This window comes from Symphalangus syndactylus, chromosome 9 (genome assembly GCF_028878055.3).
Source record: "Symphalangus syndactylus isolate Jambi chromosome 9, NHGRI_mSymSyn1-v2.1_pri, whole genome shotgun sequence".
NCBI classification, from domain to species: domain Eukaryota; kingdom Metazoa; phylum Chordata; class Mammalia; order Primates; family Hylobatidae; genus Symphalangus; species Symphalangus syndactylus.
In genome coordinates this window covers 92,857,634-92,883,467 of record NC_072431.2, presented here as the reverse complement: position 1 = coordinate 92,883,467, position 25,834 = coordinate 92,857,634, and the positions used below count along the sequence as shown (strand labels likewise).

General features: G+C 37.5%; 1 pseudogene; it reads right to left on the bottom strand.

The window, feature by feature from the left end:
- Window positions 1-15,603: 15,603 nt before the first annotated feature.
- Window positions 15,604-16,538, bottom strand: LOC129490022 (adaptin ear-binding coat-associated protein 1-like; annotated as a pseudogene).
- Window positions 16,539-25,834: the final 9,296 nt, after the last annotated feature.

Genomic DNA, 25,834 nt, shown 5'->3' with positions numbered 1-25,834 from the left:
CTGTGGTGCAGGATGAGGGGGTTTTCCAGAAGAAGGGGTTGTGAGAAATCAATGCAGGGCATGTAGTCAGGAGCTGGTACCCAGCGGGAGAGTAGGCTTTGCTGTTTTTGGAGACCTGAGAGTAGTTCATTCCAGTCTTGGACTTATAGTAGAGAAGGTGTGGTGAGCAAAGTCCAGATAGTGAGTGAACTTACATACATTTGAATAAACTTTAGACCCTATTATGAGGGCAACAGAGAGCATCTTGGTGCTGTTTTCAAAAAACTGTATTTTAAAATTCCAATTACAAAAGTTTTACCTGTTCATGAAGGCAAATACAGAAAAGCCTAAAAAAAAAAAAAAAAAATGAAAACCCCATAGTCCTTTTACCCAGAGGTAAATATTGTTATTTTGGTGTAATTTTATTCATGATTAGGATCATATATTTTGTTCCCTTTTGTTGTTATTTCAAACATTGTATATTCATCGTATAAAGGTAAAGAAAATACATATAATTTAAGACACAAAATGAAACACACCAAAATTTTCTTTACATGGCTACATTTTTTTTTGTTTGTTTTACTTTAAGTTCTGGGATACAAGTGCCGAACGTGCAGGTTTGTTACATATATATTTGTGCCATGGTGGTTTGCTGCACCTATCAACCTGTCATCTAGGTTTTAAGCCCCGCATGTATTAGCTATTTGTCTAATGTTCTCCCTCCCCTTGTCCACCATCCCCCAACAGGCCCAAGCGTGTGCTGTTCTCTTCCCTGTGTCCATAACATAGCCACATTTATACATGCTTATATATCCTTCTGAATATCCTTCGCAATCTTCTCTGTATGTCTCTCTGTGTCTTATTCTCAATCTCTGGTTGCCAATCGCTTTTTAATGTTTTTTTAACCTATATGTTCCATTAAATATACCAGGAGAGTATTTCTATAACAATAAAATTTCAGCATAGTCTAATTAATGACCAAATAAAGTTATATTATATAACAAAATTTATTTACCCAACCTCTTATGGTGAACATTTATGCTTCTCCAAATTTTCATTCCAAATACAATATAGTCATAAAAGTTTCATAGCTAAACTTTTCACAGATCTCTAAAGATTTTCACAGAATAAAACATTAGCAGTGGCATTTAAAGTATTTAAAGATTTTGATACATCTACTCTTATATTGCCCACTGACAAGCAGTTCCACAATTTCTCCTGGTCTGTATCCTGACCACCTTAACCACTGAGTATCATCAGAGTTTTATAGGTACAACATGGTAGTTCATTGTTGCCAATTTGCATTCCTTTACTAAATAATGAAATTAAACACATTTTCATGTATCTGTTGGTTTTCTTTTCTCTTGCAAACTGTGTTGATGATCTTTGCCATTTATTATATGAATTCTTTTCTTACCAAATCTTACATTAAGGATATTTTCCTTTTCATATATAATGAATGTATTTTTGTTAGTAAATAGTTTTTTGTTGGATTGTGTTCATGGCATTTTATTGTAAATAAAAATAATAAAATATAAAAGCTATTGCTAAAAAGTTTTCAATATTTTCATAATGGGATCTATTGATCCTTCCCTTCATGAATTCTGCTCATAGCATTTGGCATAGAAAGGCATCACCCGCTGTATAATAATGTGGATACCAACCTGTGATTTATCTTGGTAATTGTACCATTTCTGTTTTTAGTTGTAACATTTTTTGATCCACATGAAATTTAGATTCATGTAATACATGAAGTAGAGTTCTAATAGTCTTCCCTCCCCCAGATGGCTAGCCAAGTGTCCCAACCCTTCGTGTTAAAGAATGCAGCTTTTCATCTTTTATTTGAAATGCATTCATGGCTGGTTCTATAATATTATCCAATAACCATTTCCCATTCTTTTTTACTCATAGAACCCAATTGTTGGGAGCAATGAGCCCATATTTCCTTACAGCTGGCTACATGACCCAGAAAGCAGAACTATCAAAGCTAGTATTTCCTGAACTGGTGGATGCACTGCTAAGTATTACTTTCTCTTTTTCCTTCTTTGTTCCTGGAATATGAGGCAAATCTTGTAGGTTAGGTAACAACCTTTCCACCATAAGGGCAACCCACCTGCTAAAAATGGCGGGGCTGGAGGCTAGAGAAGTTTGACCCTAGATGGCTTTCTGGAGTAGCCACTGCAGGTCCCGACATTTATTTGTGAGAAACATAAACTCCTATTTGGTACATTTCTCATCATTGGATTTCTGTTTCATGCTGCCAAATTTATCTTAAGAGATAAATCACTCTTTTCTCCCTTTAAAATATATATATATATATATATATATATATATATATATATATATATATTTATTTTTATTTTTATTTTTTTGAGACAGAGTCTCGCTCTGTCACCCAGGCTGGGGTGCAGTGGCGCGATCTCGGCTCACTGCAAGCTCCGCCTCCTGGGTTCACGCCATTCTCCTGCCTCAGCCTCTCCGAGTAGCTGGGACTACAGGCGCCTGCCACCATGCCCGGCTAATTTTTTTTTGTATTTTTAGTAGAGACGGGGTTTCACCGTGGTCTCGATCTCCTGACCTGGTGATCCGCCCGCCTCGGCCTCCCAAAGTGCTGGGATTACAAGCGTGAGCCACCGCACCTGGCCTTCTTTAAATTATTTTTTATTTTAATTTCTGTGTGTATACAGTAGGTGTATATATTTATGGGGTACATGAGATGCTTTGACATAGGCATGCAATGCATAAAAATCTATCATGTAAAATGGCATATCCATCCCCTCAAGCATTTATCTTTTGTGTTACAATCCAATTATACTCTTTTAGTTATTTTAAAATGTACAATTAAATTATTATTGACTATAGCCACCCTGTTGTGCTATCAAATACTAGGTCTCATTCATTCTTTTGAACTATTTTTTTTTGTATACCTATTAATGATCCCCACCTCCTCATACCTTTTCACTGCCCTTCCCAGCCTCTGGTAACCATTGTTCTCCTCTCTATATCTATGAGTTCGATTGTTTTGATTTTTAGATCCCACAAATAAGTGGGAACATGTGATGTTTGTCTTTCTGTGTCTGGCTTACTTCACTTCCTATTATGAGCTCCAGTTCCATTCACGTTGTTGCAAATGACAGGATCTCTTTCATTTTTTATGGCTAAATAGTATTCCATTGCGTATATGTACCATATTTTCTTTATCCATTCATCTGTTGATGGACACTTAGGTTGATTCCAAAATTTGGCTGCTGTAAACAGGGCTGCAATAAACATGGGAGTATAGATAGTTCTTTGATACACTGATTTCCTTTCTTTTGGGTATACCCAGCTGTGGGATTGCTGGATCATGTGGTAGCTCTATTTTTAGCGTTTTGAGGAACCTCCAAACTCTTCTACATAGTGATTGTACTAATTTACATTCTCACCAATAGTGTTCAAGTGTTTCCTTTTCTCCATATGCTTACCAGCATTTATTATTGCCTGGCTTTTTTTTTTTTTTTTTTAATCTAAGCCATTTTAACTAGAGTGAAATGAATCTCATTGTAGTTTTAATTTGCATCAGATAAATCACTTTTATAATAAATGAATTTTCTTGGATGCCAGGGGATGTTACAAAGCCTTCCAATATGTGTCGTTAATCTCTGTTTCCTGCATGAATCAGATACCACACTCTAGCTTTTAATCTCACGTAGCTTACCCCCAGGATTCCACGTCTCCCCCATGCCATGTCCCCTGATTTTTTTTTTTTTTCAAAAAGTTACTTGCTTTTCTTGTATTGCATGTCTTTAGATAACTTGGTATTCATTTTGTCAGATTCATATTGTTGCTCAGTGGTCCAGATGTTCACTTATGTCCTTCAATGGAGTTGTATTGCTTTGTTCACATAGGTCCAGGAAAAAACTTCTTTTACCTTTTTCCTATGCAATGCCTATATTTTGTGCTTATTAAAAATAGTGATAACTTTTTCCAAATATTTCCTAGCAGTTATTTATTTATTTATTTATGTATTTATTAGAGACTAGATCTCACTATGTTGCCCAGGCTGGAATGCAGTGGCACCATCATAGCTCACTGTATCCTCAAACTGCTGGCCTCAAGTGATCCTCCTGCCTCAGCCTCCCAAGTACCTGGGACTGCAGTTATGTGCCACCATGCCCGTCTTTCTATTAGTTGATTTTTTTGTTACTATACTTTTGATTCTTTCTTTGCTGATTAGCTTATTGAATTTTCTTATTATTTTAACATTTACTGATTGACTTTTTTGAGCTATTTTCTTGATAACTTGTCATTATAAACGTACATTGTCTTTTTTCCTTCCCATATTAGTGTGTGATTTCTTTTCTCACATCAGTACCCCAGAGAGAATTTATGACCATTCTTAAATAAACATGCTAACTTATTTTTCTCTTTTTTTTGACTTTACCAAGAATGCCTAGTGATCATTATGAAATTTTATATTGGCTCTTAGTTAGCTCATTTCTGGTCTTCCAAAGTGTTTTAGCAAAAGGAACATTGAACAAATTATAGGTACTGAGGAGGCTTAGAGTCAAGACATTTCCTTGACTTTGTTCAACTCAGCTGTTTCCCTTTTATTTATTCCATTGGATATTTGAGAAATGCTCAACTAATAATATTACTAGAAATTCTAACAATAATTGAATTTCTCAAATTTATGACTTTGAGTTAGATTTTCTATTTTATTTAGGATTTGTGTATTACTGTTTATAAATCAACATGCAATTTTTTTGTCCTCTGTGTGTTATTCTGTGAGAATTGGTATGAGCATTATGCTAGCTTTCTACTATAAATAAGGAAGCTTTGTATTTGTTTATAAGCTCAAATAGAATCTTAATAGCTAAGCAATAATTGTAACCATCCAATGGGTTTTTCTTGCCCACTGTACAGGTAGAGCTGATTTATCAAGCCAGGGAATTGCAATAAAGTTGTCCACACCAAGAGCCAGCTGAATGAGACCAGAGTTTTATTATTGTTCAAATCAGCCTCCCTGAAAATTTGGAAGCTAGGATTTTCAAGGATAGTTTGGGGAAAGAGAGGAGCTGGACAGACAATGAGTGTTTGCTGCTGATTGGTTGGGTGTATAATCACAGGAGTGTGGGAAATGGTCCTCCTGTGTGCTGAGTCACTTCTGGGTGGTGCCACAGGAGCCATGGGTGGGTCCAGGTGGAGCCACTGGTCATCAGACATACAAAAAACCTGAAAAGGTACCTCAAAACGCAAATCTTAGGTTCTTTAATAGTGATGTTATCTGCAGGAGTAATTGGGAAAGTTGCATATCTTGTGACCTTCGGAATAATGGCTTGTAATTGTTTATGGCTACACCTTAGCAGAATTTGGGCTCCTCTCATCCTTCTAGCCTGGTGGCCTTTCCTTAGCTTTAAAAAGGCGGTTGAGCTTTGTGGAAGGGCTACTATGATTTAAACTATAAACTAAATGTCTCCCAAAGTTAGCTTGACCCAAGCATGGGAATACATCAGGTAAGTTTGAAGGCTAAAGGCAAATGGAGGTGGCCTTAGATCAGATCTCTTTTACTACCATAATTTTCTCACTGTTATAATTTTTGCAAAGGTGATTTCATTGTCTTTTCTTTAATATCTGAACAAACAGACTTGGGGAATGGCTTACTTGGGGCCAGCAGCTCTTGTGCTTGACAGTTTTATCTTTTTCTTTCATGATTATTGCTCAAATCAGATTTTTTTTCCTCTTCTAGTTTTAATTTGGTTACTCATTTTTCCTAAAAGGTCATTACTATCAATGAAATTTTCAGAACTTTGGCTTATAATTATACGTAACATTCCCCAGAGCTTAAAAGAAACAAACAAAAAACCCTCTGGTATTTGCAGTTATATTTTCTCATTCCAGATGTTTCCTATTCATGTTTTCTTTATTTTGATGTTGATCTGAATTTCAGAGAGTTGCTTTGATGACTGACATTTTGAAAGAAACAGTATGTATTCACTGCTTGCAATTTTTTTCTTTTCTAGTTAATTAAAATGTTCTGCTTTTATCTTTATTAGTTCTCATCTTTTTTTGTTGTTTATCTTGATTTTAAAACTTCTTCCTTATAATTTTAAGCTATATGTTTTCATCTTTACTTTATAACTGCACACTAAAAGTGACCAAGGCAGGTCTCAGTTGATAAGAGGCTTATTTTGCCAACATTGAGGACACATTCAGGAAAAAGAAACACAAATCACGGTAGAATCTATGTCCTATGCTTCTTCCAAAGAGGATTTTGAGAACTTCAATATTTAAATAGCAAAGGGTGAGCAGAAAAAGAAGAAAGAAAAAAAAGTGGGGGCGAGTAGGCAAAGAGGTAAGTGGTCATATTCTTTTGAGGCTCGGATTAGCACTCAGTGAATCTACATTTTATATGTGAAAAGAAAGGAATGGGGAAATAGCTAATTATGCATTCATCTCCTGCTCAGTAGATCTACATTTTATGAGATAAAGAAAGCATGTGAAGGTACTGCTGTCTGGGAACAAAAGGAAGGCAGTTTTTGCGTGACTCAGCTCCCAAGCTTAATTTTCCCTTTAGCATAGTGAGTTTGGGGTCCTGTGATTTTATTTCCCTCTCACATAATTGTTAGCGCTTAGGGAACGTGTCTGGGCAGGCGGCACCGAAGTATGTGAGTGGTGGCGAATCTGTATGGGTCTGCACCAACCTCGCTCAATTCTTGCCTCCTCAGAAAAAAGAATTCCACTGAGGGGCATAAGGCAGAGTGAGAGACCAAGGCAAGTTTTAGAGCAGGAGTGAAAGTTTATTAAAAAGTTCTAGAGCAGGAACGAAAGTAAGGTACACTTAGAAGAGGGCCAGGTGGGCGACATGAAAGATCAAGGGCACGGTTTGAGCTTTGACTTAGGGTTTTATATGTTGGCATACTTCTAGGGTCTAGTGTTGCTTCTCCCCTGGTTCTTCCCTTGGGGTGGGCTGTCCGCATGCGCAGTGGCCTGCCAGCGCTTGGGAGGGGCCGCATGTGCAGTGTGTTTGCTGGAGTTGTACGCATGCTCTCTTGAGGCGTTTTTTAAAAATGCCAGCATTTTGCCTCTTAGTGCGCATGCTTGAGCCCACTCACCCAGTTCCTGAGATCGTAGCAGGAAGTTTCTGATATTCAGTTTCAGGTTTTTTCCATCTACTGGGAGAGTGCTGTTCGCTGGTGCTGGCTGCAACCAATTATTCTTTTAGAGAGACAGCTTAATAATTGTCTGACCATCACCTGGTGGTCGCCTGACATTCCTAGTGGGGGGCGGGGAGGAGGGCGGTCTTCTGCCCTGCTTATGTCAGCCTGACTACCTGCATAACATAATGAATACATCTAAGGCTATGCATCTTTCTCTTGATACAGGCTTACCTGCACACTGCTGGATGGCAAAACGAAAGCCTCCCCAAAAGTCTGACTCTGACTTTAAGCTCAGGTGGGGAAACAGTAGCATTAATAGTTGGAAGAAGGCCCACTACACTTTGGAAATAGCAGTCATTCTCTCCAACCTGGATTCTCCCTGTGCACAGTTTGGTAGCTCCGTGTTCAGTTTCTGGATTTAGACTGCCCAGACTGGTGTCTTGGCTTTGGCACCTACTAACAGAATAAACTACTGGAGGCACAGGGGTACTGGAAGCAGTTCTGGATAAACTACTGGAGGGACAGGGGTACTGTAAACAGTTGTCCCTCCCTCCTGCAAACTGGCAGGGCTGCCCCCTTACTCGGATGAAGCCATCACCTTTCAGTACAGGAGACTGGCCTTGCTTTGTCCCCCATGACAGCCCATGTTACCCACTGTCATGGTAATAAGAATGAATCATGGTTCTCCTCTGCCAAGACCAGTCAGGGAGCAGGTCTTTGTGTTCTCACAGCATATATAGGTTCAGAAGGAAGCTGAATTTTCTCTAGATTCTGCTTTGCAAAGCACTTCTGTTTTCTCCTTGTGGTCTCACATGGATGTGTAGCACAAATTCTGCTTATGTAAGTCTTTTATCATGGATTTTTATTAGATTTCCACATTTTCGGAGAATATTTGACTTTAGAAGCTGAAAAACAAGCTTATTTTTAAACTGAAGTTAAACAGCACATTATCTCCACCAAAGTGTCTTTTATGAAAACAACACACACACACACACACACACACACACACACACACACACACACACGCACCCAGAGAAAAAACAAACTGCCAACAGACCCATCATGGTCTTATGATATATTACAACAGAGGCACTGTTTCCACCAAGCAACGGCTTCCTGGTCTCCCTAAAGACCACCCGAGGAGAAAAGCCACGGTTAAGTCACAAAGGCTTGATGGGCAGTGGAATAACAAAGGCTATAGCTTCTTCAGGTAAGGAGCATTCCAGAGAAACGGCATGACTCAGACCCAGGAGCTATAATTTTGGCTTTACCCCTGACTGTCTACAGACCTTGCAGGCCACTGAATTATTTGTAATTCAATTGCCTCATCTAAAAGTTTTAAAACAGAAAAAGATATTTCTCGTTCTTCCTATGCATTGATTATTATAATTCTATGAGTAAACGCATTATTTTTCAAATGATTGCATTTGGAAGATCAATAAAAGACCCCAAGGATTTGGTGGTCATAAAACTATTTAGTATTTGACCTTTCTAAATCTTACATATAAAATAATAACTAGCCCAAATGAGATCATGTATTTGAAACACATAACATGTAATCAAAGAGTAAACACATCGGCACTCAGTAAACATTTCTTTTGTAACTGTTAATATTATAAGACAGAGCATGATGTAATAATTTTTTAACAACACATGATTTAGAGACAGACAAGCCTGGGTTGAAATGCTGCCCACATTTGACCTTGGAACAATAATAAACCTATTTAAACTATTTAAACATTTTAAAAATGAGGAAAATAGTTCTATTGTAATGAGTAGATTATGCATAGCACCAGATACAATAGCTGGCACATAGTAAGTACTCAAGAAATAGTGGCTTCTATCTACCTAAATAAATATCCATTCACCCATGCGTCCTGTGTTTATATCTTACAATGTAGCTTACATGTTTCGTAATACTTGCTGCTCTGGGACCAAATAACTGAAAATATTGACCCACTGAGTTCAGGGAACTTCATCCAGTGTTTCTTTTCCAAAGAAACTTTGCTATTACCTTTTTCCAAAGAAACTTTGGTAGAGTGTTTGCTATTAGTAATATTTGTGGGTAATTATTAACATTTTCATCTTTGCCTCTTTGCACTGCTATCTTAGCTCTTTGCTATATAACTGTGTGTTTTATTTTTTACTTGTGGGAATAATTTGGCTTGGCATCTTTGGAGTTAATTGTGTTGTTATTACTATTACTGATACTACCATTGAGAAAAAAACATTTTGGAGTTTTTGGTGTCCTAACTGTCTGAAATCAATTTATAAAGCTAGGACCAAGCCCTATCATAAGCACAAAGTAACTGTTACTGTTCTCTTTCCCCTCTAACTTAATTTGGTTGTTATATGTAGTGTGATTTAAGCCTAAGGGTTATTATCAGAATATAGGAGGATTCTTACTCCAGTCAGTGTAACAACCTGTCACAGTTGCTTGGTTATATCTGAAGTCTACTTAAATGAATACATATTGCTATACTGCATAATGTGCTTGATTTAAGAACATTTCCATAGAAGGCTTTCTGTATGGACCTACTCTTTTCTTTCCTTAACTTCATTAATCAACTCTTCCCCTGATTTTCCTTAGCTAGAATTTAACTTACTCTGTTATATTGTACTTTCGTAAGCTATATTAAATTCTAGTTGGAACAAAAAAGCTATCTTTCCCTAAAGATATCTGATTTTTGCGTCCTGAAATTCCCATAAACACTTTGCAGAGCTTATCATGTGAAAAAATTCTCACATCCTAATGCTGTGGCATAAATGATAAATATAATAATACATCAGTTTTGATATTAAGATGGAATTCAGCTTCTATTTAGCACAGCTGTGAATACAAAACAAAACAAAGCACTGCCCAGCAATAACAACACAATTAGAACATGGGCTTTGACTCCAGTGAATATGAAACCCAGGGACAACCACAGTCAACTGAGTTTTTTAATAATTCATATCAACTGCATCTGAAAGTGTAGCATTTTTTTTTTAAATAATGTTTTTGTTGTTGGCTCAACACAGCATTTTCCCTCTGGGCTCTCTAATTCTGAACACAGACACTAAATCAGATGTTAAAATGGTATTTGATAAAATGAGTTTCAAATTAGATAATCTCAGGAACAGAAATGAAGTTAATACATTGTGTAAAGAAATCAATAATTAAAAGGAAGGTAATAAATTTAAAAAGATGAATTTTGCTGATAGAACTAACGCTCACACCTGAAGTATAAGATGTGAGGCTAAAAGTCAAATATATCATTACTTATTTAAATGATTGGAGGAGCATCAGCAGATTTAATCCCTTTGATTTAGCATCCTGAGAAAGAACTCATATTTACAAGACAATGAAGACTTATACAATTTGTTTCTTTCTTGCTAACTATTGTAGACCCTGAAGATGCAAGGTAAAAAAATTGCTTAAAAATTTAGACCTCCATTTATTGAACCTTTTAAGTTAACAACATAATAGGCTTAAATATCTATTCTGAAATAAATGGCTTTCTAATTTTTTATTAAGAATCCTGAGTGCCTGTGCTGTTCTTCCCCGCTAAGTCCTGCCAAAAACTTTAATTTAGGGAAGGAGGTGTTAGTAGATAGAGCAAGACTTCCAGCTTTACAATAAAACAATTAAATGAGAATTTCTGGGAAGTTGCCAAGTGCAATCAAGAAAGATGTTGCCTTTTATGCAGAACACTCACTGAAGAATAATTTTGCATCTTCGTCAAGGCACAGATTCTCATTATTTATTTAGATTTATTTGGCAGTTATTCTCTGAAGAGCTCATTAGAGTAAATTATTCCAATACCATGTTAATTTCTGACTCATATTATTTATCCTCATGTTTCTTTTCACAGTTTTGCAGATTTCTCCCACCACCTATCTCTTGAATCTAGTCACATCTGTCCGCCTCCACTGCAAGCCCAGTCCAGCCACTTAGCATCTTTTACTCACATGAGTGGGATTGCCTGGAAACTGGGCTCAGCACCTCCACTCTGGCTGCCTGCATCTGTTCTCTGCAACACAGTCCCCATAGTGCTTTTGGTTTTAACAGCTTTACTGAGATATAATTCATATACCATAAAATTCAGTAGTTTTTAGTATATTTACAGAGGAATGCAGCCATTACCACAAGCTAATTTTAAAACATTTTTATTATACCCCAAAATAAATTTTTGATGAACTCAAATGTATCTATTTTCTTTGTCTCTTGTGCCTTTGATGTTATATCTGAAAAGGCTTTCCATAACCCAAGCTTCTGAAGAATTAAAAAAAATTTTTTTCACATAATGTGATATTCATGATTTTAGATTTTTACAAGTAGATTTTAGCATATTCACAATATTGTGCAGCTATTATCCTTATCTAATTCCAGAATATTTCCATCACTCCAAAAAGAAGCCCCATATCGATTCACGGTCAGTCCTAATTACCCCTTCTTTCAACCACCAGCAATCATTAATCCACCAGGGTTTTGCTTATACTGGACATTTCATATAAATTGGGTCATATAATACATGTGACCTTTTGTGTCTAGTTCTTTTCATTTACCATAATGTTTAGAAGTCTCATCCATGTTGTAGAGTGTATCAGTACTTCACTCTTTTTTATGGCTATTGTGTGGATAGATTACATTTTGTTTAATCCATTTATCAGTTGATGGATATGTGGGTTATTTCCAGGTTTTTGATATTATGAATAATGCTGCTATATACATTCATGTACACATATTTGTGTGAAAATACGGTTTTTAGTTCTCTTGGATATATACCTAGGAGAGGCATTTCTGGATTGTATGGACACTTGATGTTTAAATTTTGAGGAGCTGCTAAAATAGTTTTCCATAGCAGCTGCAACATTTTACATTCTCATCAGCAATGTATAAAGGTTCCAGTTTCTCCACATCCTCGCTAGTACTTATTTCCTTCCTTCTTTTTATCTTCTTTCATTTTTTGATTATGGCCAATCTAGTGGGTATGAGATATCTTATTGTGGTTTTGATGTGTATTTCTTTAATTAATGATATTGAATATCTTTTCAAGTGTTATTGGCCATTTTCTTTGGAGAAATTATATTCAAACTCTGCCTATTTTTAATCAGGTTGTCTATTTACTGTTGAGTCATAATAGCTCTTTATATATTTTGGATAGCAAGCCCTTATCAGACCCAATTCTGTGGGCTGTCTTTTCACTTTCTTGATAGTGTCTTTTGACACACACAGGTTTTTGACTTTGATAAAGTCCAGTTTATGTCTTTTTTTGTGTGTGTTTTGGTGTTATATTTAAGAAACTGTTGCCTAATCTAAGGGCACAAAGATGTGTACTTATGCTTCCTTCTACAAGTTTAATAGTTTTAGCTCCTACATTTTGGTCTTTGTTTCATTCTGAGTTGATTTTTTTTGCATATGGTATGAGTAGGGGTTCAAATCCCTTCTGTTGCATGTGTATATCTAATTGTCTCGATAATGTATTTTGCAAAGACTGTTCTATTCCCACTGAATGGTCTTCACACACTTTCAAAAATCAATTGACAATAAGTGTAACAGTTTAATTCTGGATTCTCAATTCTGAATTCATTGGTCTATATTGCTATCCTTATGCCAGTACCATATTGTCTAACTTTATAGTGAGTTTTGAAATTAGAAGAATTGAGTCCTACAACTTTTTCCTTTTCAAGGTAGTTTTGACTATTCTAGGTCACTTGCATTTCCACATAAATTTTAGAATGAGCTTTTCAGTTTCCATAATAAAGCCAGTTGGAATTTTGATAAAGGTTTTATTGAATTGGTGGGTCAGTTTGGGAGTATTGGTATCTTAAAAATATTAAGTTTCTGATCCACAAGCATTAAATGTTTTTTCCATTTATTTATGTTTTTCTACTTTATTTCAATGATGTTTTATAGTTTTCTAATTTTGTAATTTGCAGTGATGTTTTATAGTGCAAAAACTTGCAGTACAACGTTTGCATTTCTTTTGTTGAAGTTATTGTTAAGTATTCTTTTTAATGCTATTATAAATGGAATTTTTTTCTTTTTTTCATATTTTTAATTACCGTTATTGCACCAATACAGCATATGCTTTATATAGATATATCTTAAACATTTCCCATTTTTCAGGAATTCAAATACATAATATATTATCATCTTAAGAATACAAGGAACACAACATGGAGGAAGATTGAGAAAATAGGTTGCCAGTATTTAGTCACTAATGCTTCTACAGACTTTCCTTTTAGTGTTTTCTATTGGAATTTTAATATGTCTTGTCATGACTCTTCAAGAATAGAGCTTCCTGGAAAATGAGGCAATGAAAAGAAAATAGACCCAAAGTCAGAAAAAGTTAAGAAGGAAATCCAGGAAAGTAATATATTTTGAAACTAAACATAAGGAATCCCTTCTGCCAGAGTGTACATTCCAAATAGGTACAAAAGGGAAGCAAGTATATCTTCCCATTTTATCCTCAAAATTGCTCATTTAGAAACAAAATAGAAAGTACCCATTCATCTAAGAAGCAGAACTTTTTTCACAGCATTGTAAAAGGAATGGCAGGGCAGAGGGGAAAGAAAGTGATGGGAGAACAACTTGCTTTTAACCCTGGGTGACAGTTATCAAAGCCTTGGGGAAAACCTATCACGGTAAAGCTGTGACTCTCCAACTTCACAAATGACAATACAAATAATAGCAGCTTTCTATTAAAGAACTACATGAACTGAAAAGAAATGTTTATGGAAAGGGGCCAGATACCCAGACAGCAAGGCAATGTGGGTACTAAACAAGAGTTAAGTGCTTTCAGCCTCTCTGCTCTACAGATCAGGTTAAAAACTCTATACTCTTCAACTTCAGGTCAAATAACATGGCAAATACAAATTAATGCCATGCTTCAAATGCAGCAACTAGATGGAACTGCAAGAAATTAAACACTCCTATAGAATATCACTTGGAAAGCACAGCCTCTTGAACCTCCTTCATCACAGAGACACCAATTGGCCAAAGATGTTTTACAATTCAAATTCAACAAACAGAAAAGAATAGTGGAGGTGCCACCAGCACAACCCTCTTGTCATAGAAAGAGACATGTAAACACACAAGAGGGTGATGGAGCTGCACCCATCACTGGATGTTCACTGAGTACAATAAGCCTGAAGAAAGCTATACAGCAGAGACCCAGGAAATAGGTCTTTCTCCATTATTGTGGGATCTGGCCAGCAGCTCGCAATGCAATGGGGCTCTTTCTTTCTTCCCAGACAGATCGGCAGGTCAAGAAATAATAGACACACACAAGATAATGAAAGCTGGGTCCAGAGGTTCATCGCCTTCTGGTCCTGCGATGCCGCCAATGCACTGGGTATACCAGCATTTATTATTAAGTTTAGTGAGGGCAGGGGTAGGTTAGTGAGGGATTTAGGGTCATTTGATTATGAGGTGAGATGGTCACATGGGGATGAAGTAATTCTTTAACGTAACACCTGTACGCAGAAGTACAGTATACAGAGATAAGAATTTACAATATAGTATGTGTATCAGTAATTTCTAACAGAGGCTTAAAACAGAAACACCGTCTTTCCGTAACCTATGATTAGGAAGATATTAATCAGCAGTAACAGTTGCAGCAAAAGCTGGTTACAAACAATCCATAGAAACAGGACGTGAAGCTAGACAACCGGTTAGACCAGAAATTCTCAGAAGGGAGTATGCCTTAACCCTAAAGAGGCCTAGAAGAGCTGTGGCAAGATGAGGGCCTTTATAGCCCTATCTTATCCATATGGACACGTGCCCCTTATGCGTCCATTTATAGGCTATCCTATATATGGATATATAGGAATGCAAGGGTTGCATTCCATTCCCAGAGCTATGAACTCTGCTTTTCTGGAATAGGAATCTTGGTGATGTGAAACCTCCCTGACTGCACGTCCGTTCATAGGCTGTCTGCAGGGGGAAGCACATCACGTGCTGTTGGCTCATTCTGGCAGTCCATCCTGGCATTGTCTTTACACAATCCTGCATGCAACTTTGTATTTACAATGATTAGGAGCATTTCGTCTTTTATTCCATAGCAATAGTTTCAGGGGGTCGCCCTACGCTCCATATCTACCCCTATCAAAATTCTGAATTTGTAAACACTGAGGTCAGCCTGTCCATTTTTAGTCCTGGGTTAGTGGAGAAGGAAGTTGCAAGGTTTTTGACTTCCCTGGAATTGCTAAATAGGGCTTCACAAAGAGGCACACGAGGGTCATGAGATGATTTTGAAATAAGTTGAAGAATTTAAAAGATAAGACAAATTTTACAGATGTTAGATCTCTCCTCCTCAAAGAGACACTGGCCTTTTGAGCCCTGCATAGTCAGCCAAAATTATGATAAGATCCACTAGTCCTCTACCTTGGTACTAAGCAGGGGATAATAGACACTCTCTTGGCTGTACAAGTAACAACACAGGGGAGTGACATAAACCAGCTTGAATGTAATGGAGAAGCTATGAAAAAGATTGTCCAGTCATTTTGGTCCTGGAGAGGAAATGGGTTTCTGACTTCCCGCACAGATTGGTGCCCTCAAGGTCATTTTTATTTCTCAAGTCTGTCCTTAATGTCCTTCCAATGCCATTCAGAACTGGACCCAGTTGGATGGCTGTGGTGCCTGGTTTGGAACAGAGCTGGATGCAGTGCTGAAGTCTCCCCACAAGTCATTGCTTGCAGAAACTGGAGTTGGTGTTGGTGTTGTGATAGGAGCAGGAGAATCCAAATTTAAAAGGATATCTGCATCACTGCCTCCATGGTTAGATTTTGGAATGGGCGGTGGGGTGACATGATTGCTGATGCAACTGAGGAGGACAGTGGGGGAATAGTGACTTTGCCTCCTGGCGGGGATGGGAGTAAGCTCAGGCCCCCACCCACTGCAGTCCTGGGCTTAGAAGCACCTCACTTCTGGTTGTAATGTTCCCCATACTCAACTTGATGGTTTGTCCTTCTTTGAAGCCCAGATCCAAGTTAGGACAAGCATCCATTTCTTGACATTCCTTGGAAATCTCAGATTCCTGCTTTACCCATTTGAAGTGATCCTGCAAGGAGACATTAAAGTCAAAGGCATCTCCCCGATCTGTGAAGCCAGCAGTGTCAATGACAGCACTGTGCCCAGCACCATCTTGAATCCAGATTAAAAAGTAGCAGCTGGAATCTGTCACTGTCTCCACAGCAATATCAGGATATTGTTCTACTGGTGTCTGAGTGAAGAGCTCCCCTGAAACTATCCTCGAGTTTGATATAGGCAGTCTTCCCTTTTGAAATGATTCGGAGGTGACCAGACCAATCAGGCTGGTCTAATTTCCAGTCAGATGCCCTGTAACCACAGTTGGAGACCCAGGGAGGAATCCAGTAGATGCTGATGTCTGGCTTCACACACAGCACAGACTCATACTCCAACTAGGCCACCATCTTGGCTTCCATTTTCTTAATTTTATTTTCAGATTGCTCATACTGCTGTGTAGAATACAGTAGGTTTTTGTAGGTTAGTCTTGTATCTTGCAACAATAACTCATTTATGAGTGGATTCCTCAGGGTGGCTATATAAAAGATCATGGCATTTGAAACTAAAGATACCTTTACTTCTTTCTTTATAACCTGGATATCTTTTATTTATTTTTCTTATCGAATTACGTGGCTAGAACCCGCGCTACAATGTTGAATGGAAGTGGTGAGATTGGTCATTGCTGTCTTGTTCCTGACTTTAGGGGGAAAGCTTCCAGCTTTTCATCATTAAGTATATTAGCTGTGGGATTTTTGTAGATGCCTTTTATCAGATAGAGGAAATTCTCTCCTATTTCTAGCTTGTCAAGTATTTATTTCTCATAGAAGTGTATTGAATTTTGTGAAACATATTTTAACCGTGTGTATGGAGATGATCATGTTGTTTTTGTTTTATTTTCTTCTCCATTCTTCAGATTACAACACTTCTATTGATTTATCTTTATGTTTGTCGTTTCTTCCTTTCTTTTCTTTTTTTGTTTTCTCATTTCTTTCTTTTTTTTTTTTTTTTTTTTTTTTGAGACAGGGTCTTGCTTTGTTACCTGGGCTGAAGTGCAGTGGCATGATCATGGCTCACTGAAGCCTCAACCTCCTAGGCTCAAGTGATTCTCTCACCTCCTCCTCTTGAGTAGATGGGACTTACAGGCACATGCCACCACACCCAGATAATTTTTATATTTTTTGTAGAAACAGGGTTTTGCCATGTTACCCGAACTGGTCCCAAGCTCCTGGGCTCAAGAGATCTGCCTGCCCCAACCTCCCAAAGTGCTGGGAATTACAGGCATTGAGCCACCACACCCAGCCTGATTGTTTCTTCTCATAGCTCAACTCTACTGTTGATCCTCTTTAGTGAATTTTAGTTTCAGTCATTCTACTTTTCAACTCCAAAATTTTGATTTGGTTCTTTTAAATAAATTTTATTTATTGATATTCTCTATTTGGTGAGATGTTATTGTATATTCCTTTATTTCTTTTGGCATGCTTTCTTTTAGCTCTTTGATATTTATAACAGCTGCTTTGAAGTCTTTTTCTGTTAAGTCCAACATCTGGGTCCCCCAAGGCAATTTTTATTGTCTGCTCTTTTTTTTCCCCCTATTTATGGGTAATACTTCCCAGTTTATTTTCATGTCTCATTAAAAACTGGACATTTTCAATAATATAGTATAGCAACTATAAATATTGATCTTCCTAACCTTCCAACCCTTTGAAGATTCTTGTTTGCTTTCTTGTTTATTTATTTAGTGACATGGTTTGACTACTTCAATGCATGCTCTGATGTCACTCCTCAGAGGGCACAGCCTTAGGCATGTACACAGTTTCTCTGACCTCCCTTCCCAGAGATGACTATACATGGTCCAGTTCTCTTGGACTATCTCTTTCCCTGAATACCCAGTTAAGCTTCAGGCTGATATCACATCTAACTGGTAGCCTTCTCTAATTGCTAGCTGATTACTATATTGTTTTTGACAACACTTTGGGCCATACATTGCTCCAGTCTGATCCAATTAAAGTTGGGTTCCTTTGCAAGAGTAGTCTTTACATCTGGCTTTACCCAGGGAGAACTCTTCTTGGCTGTCTTGTTCCCTGGTTCTCTCTATTTTTGTCAGGTTTGTCAAAGATCAGGTAGTTTTAGGTGTGCGGTTTTATTTCTAGGTACTCTTTTCTGGCAAGCTAAGAGGCAAATCATGAATGAACTCCCATTCACAATTGCCATAAAAGGAATAAAATGCTTAGGAATATAGCTAACAAGGGAAGTAAAGGACCTCTTCAAGGAGAACTACAAACCACTGCTCAAAGAAGTCAGAGATGACATAACCAAATGGAAAAACATTCCTTGCTAACAGATAGGAAGAATCAATATCATGAAAACGGCCATACTGCCCAAAGCAAATTATAGATTCAATGCTACTCCCATTAAACTATCATTGAAGTTCTTCACAGAATTTTAAAAAAAACCTATTTAAAATTCATATGGAACCAAAATAGAGCCCAAATAGCCAAGACAATCCTAAACAAAAAGAACAAAGCTGGAGGCATCACACTACTTAACTTCAAACTAACTACAAGGCTGCAGTAACTTAAACAGCATGGTACTGGCACAGTACCATGGACATATAGACCAATATGTGAACAGACACATAGACCAATGGAACAGAACAGAGAACCCAGAAATAAGACCACACACTCACAACCATCTGATCTTCAACAAACCTGACATCAACAAGCAATGGGGAAAGGATTCCCTATTTAATAAATGGTGCTGGGAGAATTAGCTAGCCATATGCAGCAAGTTGAAACTAGACCCCTTCCTTACGCCTTATACAAAAATCAACTCAAGAGGGTTTAAAGATTTAAATGTAAATCCCAAAACTATAAAAACCCTAGAAGAAAATCTAGATGGTATCATTTAGGACATAGACATAGGCAAAGATTTCATGGCAAAAGCCAAAAGCAATAGCAACAAAAGCAAAAATGGGTTGAATTGTGGCCACCAAAAGATATGCTCACCCAGAACCTCAGAATGTGATCTTGTTTGAAATGAGTCTTTTGCAGATGTAATTAAGGTAAAGATCTTGAGATGAGATCATCCTAGTTTGGGTTGGCTCTTCAATTCAGTGATGGTGTCCTTGTAAGAGACAGAAGGAGAAGATACATGGAGAAGGTCATTAAAAAAATGAAGATTAGAATTATGGATTATTCTGTTATTATGAGGATTAGGATTAGATTATGCTGCCACAAACCAAGGAATGCCTGGAGCAACCAAAAGCCAGAGGAGTCAAGGAAGGGTTCTCCCTTAGAGGCTACAGAAGTCCTCTTGGCACCTTGATTTCAGACTAGGGGCCTCCAGAAATGTAAAAGCATCAATTTCTGCTCTTTTGAGCCATCTACTTCATGGTAATTTACTATGGCAGCCCCAGGAAAAGAATACAATCAGCACAGGTACCCTTGGAGACTATGGCAGCATCACGCAAGATTACAGAAAAAAAAAAGTGCTTGGTTCATGGACATCTGTGGGGCCAGCGTTACCTCTAATTAGTCCCAAGCATTTTGAAAAAGAACAATGACTTTTTCTTATGATGGCCCAGTTTCCCTTAGACTGCAAAATACATTTTGAACCATGTTAAAGAGGCTGAGATTCAGAGATGTCATACTTAGTGGGATTTTTTTTTTAATTTTATTGTTGTCATGGGCCCTGTTGCTCTGAACATTCACAATTACACTGCACACACTCACACAGAAGGCTCCATCCTTCCCATCTTAGAGGGCTTGTTCAGTTTTTCGAAAAGGGGTGTTGTCACATACTACTGAAATCTCAGCAGTAAGAAAGTGTCTTAAAGCCATCAAACTGTGTTTGTTGTAGACAGCTCGCTGATGTTTTTTCACGTCTGTCTCAATTGGTCAAACAATGGACTGCTCTTTTAAAAATATCTTTATATTTACCTGCCTTTTTGAGGAAGTAAACAAGCATGAGTTCCTTAACACATCAACATTGATTTTGGTACTGTTCTAGCTTTCTGTGTAATGCTTCTGAGATGGGGCAGAACATTAGCCCTGATGGATCGAGGTCCCTAGAAGTAGTCTCCGCAATATACACCTGAGGAACAAATCCCCTACTCAATTCAGCCAGCTTATCAGCTCCAGGATGGTTCCAGTCTCTGTTCTGTGCTGCTAAAATAAAGGAATTCCTTGTTACTGATTAAACATATTAATTTAAGCAATCAAGTAGATTATACTTCCTTGTGAATGAATGCTGAATTAATGTAGGCAATGACAGTTTTAGCCCTCTTCTCTATTAGGCAGGTGGTTCTAAAAAAATCACCCTTCCAACAAATCATAGAGTTATAGTCATTTATGAATTGGCACCAGGACATAGCATAAGAAAGAGACAACAGGAAGTGGTCAAGCTCTACATGTATCTTCACTAAGGCAGTGTTGGAAAGATTTAACTGTTGGGCAACCTTATAACCCCGTGAAATAAAAAATGGCTTGGCAATCTGTCTCCTGTGGGCTTCTTTTACATCTGCTGGGGATTCAAGCAAATCCCTTGCAGGGTGATCATCCTCGAGACATTTGTGTTTTCTGGCATAGAGTCTCATACATATGGGAAAGCTGGAAGCCTCTTGTTTATTTCTTAGGTGTGGTCACGAAGATCACTAAAGAGGTCCATGGAAGTTTCTTTTAAATGCCAAACTTCATAAATCTCAGTACCACATTCACTTCCACTCTGCGTCAGGTTCTCGCTGAGCAGTGCTCTTTATTCATGTGGTTGCCCTTAATATGCTGGGAAATTTCAGAATAGATTCGGTAAAGTAGAAGGCTCTTCACTGGCCCTGGGGTGCAGTATGGGAAAATTATAGCCTGGGTGAAATTTCACCTTCAGCACCCCAAGTGGGATTTCTGAAGATTTTTGAAATTATCAGGATTTGTTTGTGTGTGCCTTGCAAGTATTTCTTGGACTTATCTACAAAAAGATACAGATTTGTGACATCATAATAATGTCTCTAGTGCCCACATTTTAAAACATGGTGTAGATAGATATTGTTTGTGTGACCCCCAGAGAGACTCCAGAAGTGAACTCGAGAAGTAAAAGTGAGTCTTTCCACATAGAACCAACTGGAAGCTCTGAGAATAGTGTTTTTGAAGTGGGTAGGATGACAGCCTTTAACATTATATCCGTGAAACTTAAAGAGCACCATAATCGTTATCAAAATACGGCCTGATGGACTGTGCCCACCCAGAAGCATGGCATGTGGATATCCCAATGCTTCATGCAGATGCTATGGGTCAATATTATTTTTGGTGCTGATGGTAACTTTCAGAAATGAAAAGCACCAAGGCATCTGGTGATCTGCCTATACATAGCTGTGCAGAATGGATGCTGGCCTCACATGCTGAGAGTGTCCATGTGTCCTTTGTTACTGATTAAACATATTAATTTAAGCAGCAATGCCCTGATGTGCATGTTTGAAACTTTGCATAAAGCCATTAGGGTCATCTCTTCAAGGCCTTCTTCCAATCTCATCATCCACATGGAGTAAATGCTACTACTCTTTCCACTGCTTATTTTTGGTACCACTTCAGAAGCCCTTCTCTCTTCATGGCATAATATGCTGAGAGTTATGTTAGAATCAACATAGGAGTCACATAATTTTGACTCTGAACCATGTTTACAAAATGGAGAAAGTGTCCTTACTTCCTAGAAATTTCACGTCTTGTGAAAGCTTACTTAGCTTCAAAGGTAGAAACACATAATTGTATGAATGTAAAGAGTGATATTTAATTTTTTGATGTCTCTGAACATAACTTCTCATCTGTGTCATAAGATTTAGGAGCATTTAATCAAATTATCCAGCACCTGTCACTAAATAATAGGTGATAAATATATGCCCCAGAAAATCAGCAGTCATAGATTTCTTTATAAACAACCAAGCACAACATATAATCTAAAATTCCCACTCTCACTTTCTCTTAAACAGGTGTGTAGTATGCATAGAATTTGGGTATTTATCTCAGTTTCTTACTTACAGTCAAAATCACATACACTGTAATCCTTGGAGAGTTTAGAGTTTCCAAACCCATAGTCCCAGAAAATAGATGTTTATCAATTTTAAAGCAGACTTTTTAGGGACACCATAATAAAAGGCTTCACTTTCATTTTCCTGGGGAGAGAAATCCCTGAAGCACTCTCCAAACAATATATTTTATGTCTCATTTCTCCACCAGCAGCCTTCACTTTCTGCCATTTTAAGCAAAGTTTGGAGCAGCAGATGGCCTCAGACCTGGGGTATCCATATGGGTTCTCCACTCTTCTCCCCACAGCACTGATTTATCACAATCCTTGGGTTTGTGTCAAAGAGCACTGTGACACTGGTCGCAGATGGAGTCATCACCTGAAGATCCTACATGCACAGGCATAAAATCATCCTTGTGTCTAGCACAAAAACTGTTTGCGTCACTACAAACTGGAGACTGCAGGTAACAACATGGTTGATCTTGCCTATGCCTGTTATAGAATATGATAATAGTAAAGGCTAGGTAGCCCTTACACACAGACTGCACTCAGGTGGATAATTTTCTAAATGAAAAATCTCAGTGTCTTTTGAAGCCTTTCTGTTTGAGACATCAGTTTGACTGCAGTCTACCCTTAAAAAGGGCTGCTGTGAAACCACTCAATTCTAGATAATCAATGCTGGATATTAGTGATCCCAATAAAGTGAACTACTGAATTCCAGGTAATTCCGGTTGTCACCATGGCACTGGTTCTACAGATGAAACTTTCTGCCCTCACTCCCTGCAAAGTTCTTACTGTTGTTACTGTTAACATAAACAACTCAGCACAAATAAACTCTGTATTTTTCTGTATCACATTAGCAAAATCAGTTAGAAATTCCAAAGCATTTAGCTCTCCAGTCCTTGGTCTGTAGAAGAGGAGGATTGTTTAAAACCTTAATTACATAACTTTCTAAAATATTTCCTATGAAACTCATAAATGAATCTCTGCGAGTTCCAGTTAATCACTTCCATGGCTTCTAGAAATGATGGTATCTTGGATAAGTTTATTTAAAAACTCAATATTTATTGTAATATTCAAAATTTTGGAAATGTCTACCATAATTTGATATTCTTTCAAGGCCCGCCTTCCTAGTGTCTGTTGTCATTTTAATCACCCTTTTCTTCTCTCAGTGACTTCAGAACCTCCTTTTTTATTTTCTGAGGATTCTGAGGGACTGTGTGTTGGGATTGTGTGGAGAGACTCCAAGGGATGCCAGGCTACATCGCGGCTCTGGAATTTACTTGTAACCACAGGCTCTCCCAACCCTATTTCGGGGCTTCAGAGTTTGGAGGTGGTGAAGAGGTGGCCAAAAGCTCTTCAACCCCTTGGGCGCCGCACATCCAATGTTGTATGAGGCTGACCATATCTTAGAGATATGCTGACCTCTCAATCTATGCTAACACTTTGTCATTAATGTGGCTTACTATATCCTGACTAATATCATATTCTCATTTCAATTATGAGTCTGTAAGTCTGCAAGTATTTTCTTTACAGTCTAGAGAAATCTGCAGTGTTATCATACCATTTTTTTCTTTTCTGATTTTCTATATCACACCACTTAGATTGCAATGTAATATTTTTATATCTAGATATTAAATTTAGCAAACTAAATAACAATAACACACATTTTTATGACATTAGCACTTTTTTTAAACCTTCTTGTAGTGGTGGCCGGTTCTGGTGCTGCTTTTTCATTGTAGCTTTTCCCATATTCACATAATAGACAACTGAGACCATGACATTGTGAATGAGGCTATGTGAATGTAAAGGAATAATATTGTTGCTGCTGTTTATTTCAACAATAAATTGAATCACAGAGCACTCACATTAAACCATATACACATATTTTCCATATAGTTCAAACCCACCCTTGAAAAAAAAGTAATGATAATGAAAAAATATAATGTGATATAAAACAGCCATCACACTTGCTTTGCAGTGTGCATGTATCCCTTTGCCTCTAGGATAATTTCCATACATGGATTTAGTAGAGCATAAAGAACCCTCAGAGGAGTCAGGTTATAATGTTTAAGCTGGTTGGTGGGTACAGGCTATTATTGTTTTTTCTTTAAACTCTGCTTATATAGTATATATGATTGGCCCTTTAACAAAACGGGTTTGAACTGTACAGGTCCACTTATATGCAGATTTTTTCAATCAATATATTGGAAAACTTTTTGGAGATTTGCAACAATTTGAAAAAGACTTTCATATAAACATTGTAGTCTAGAAATGTCAAAAAATTAAGAAAATGTTAGGTATGCCATGAATGTATAAAATATATGTAGACCCTAGTCTATCATTTACTACCATAAAATATACACACATCTATTATAAGAAGTTTAAATGTATCAAAACAAACACACACAAACACAGACCATGCATGGCGCATAGAAGTTGAGAGAAATGTAAAGACGCAGTATTAAATTATAACTGCATAAAATTAACTGTACAGCATATTGTACTTCTATAGTAATGTTTTAGCTGCCTCCTGTTGCTGTTGTGGTGAGCTCCAGGGTTGTGAGTATCCACTTGCTGTGTGATGATAATCATCTCCAAGTGAGTAGTTTCTCTCTCAAGTAAATTGTGTATCACAGCAAAACGTGATCTCTTGAGGTTCTTGCATATTTTCTTTTCATCGTGTTTAGTGCAATCCTGTAAACCTTGAATGACACCATGGCATCCATACTAAGTACCACTAGTGATGCTGGAAGTGCTCCCAAGAAGCAGAGAAAAGTCATGACTTGAACTTCTTGGTGTGTACTAGAGACTGAGGTCTGCAGCTGCAGGTATTGCTATCACAGACAGATGATTCATGTTGTAAGCAGAAGATGGAAACTTACAGGATCGATACACATATTGCAGTGCTGTAAATGTATTTTCTCTTCCTAATGATTTTCTTTTCCTTAGGTTACTTTATTATAAGAATATATTATATAATGCATATAACTTACAAAATATGTGTTAATTGGCTGTTCATGTTGCTGATAAGGCTTCTGGTCAATAGTAAGCTATTAGTAAAGTGTGGAAGGAGTCAGAGTTACCTGTGGATTTTCCACTGTGCAGGGAGTCAGTGCCTAGAATGCCTACATTGTCTGGGTCAACTGTATATTGATTTACTTTTGCCGATACAATACTGAAAAGAGATTAAGGCAAAAAAGTACGTGAGAAAACCTGAAAAGTCTCCTTTCAGCTCCAAAATCTCCATTTCTTCTCCTCCAACCTCCAATATTGTACTCTATATGACTGCAAACAATTTTCTGCAGATCAACATACAATTTGTACACAAACATATATATACACAGAGGTTTTAACATTTTACATAAATATGATCCAAGTCCTATGCATATATTATTCTGTGATTTTGCTCTTCAATAATTTCTCTTTTGATCTTCAATAATATGTCTTTGGTATCTTTACCTATCAACATATCTTTAAAAAGAATATATTTTGGTTTTTTTTGAGACAGGGTTTTACTCCCATACCCCAGGCTGGAGTGCAATGGCATAATCTTGGCTGACTGCAGCCTCAAACTCCTGGGCTCAAGAAATTCTCCTGCCTCAGCCTCCCAAGTAGCTGAGACTATAGGCATGTACAGCCACACCTGGCTAATTTTTGTATTTTGTATTTTATTTTATTTTTTCTGTAGAGA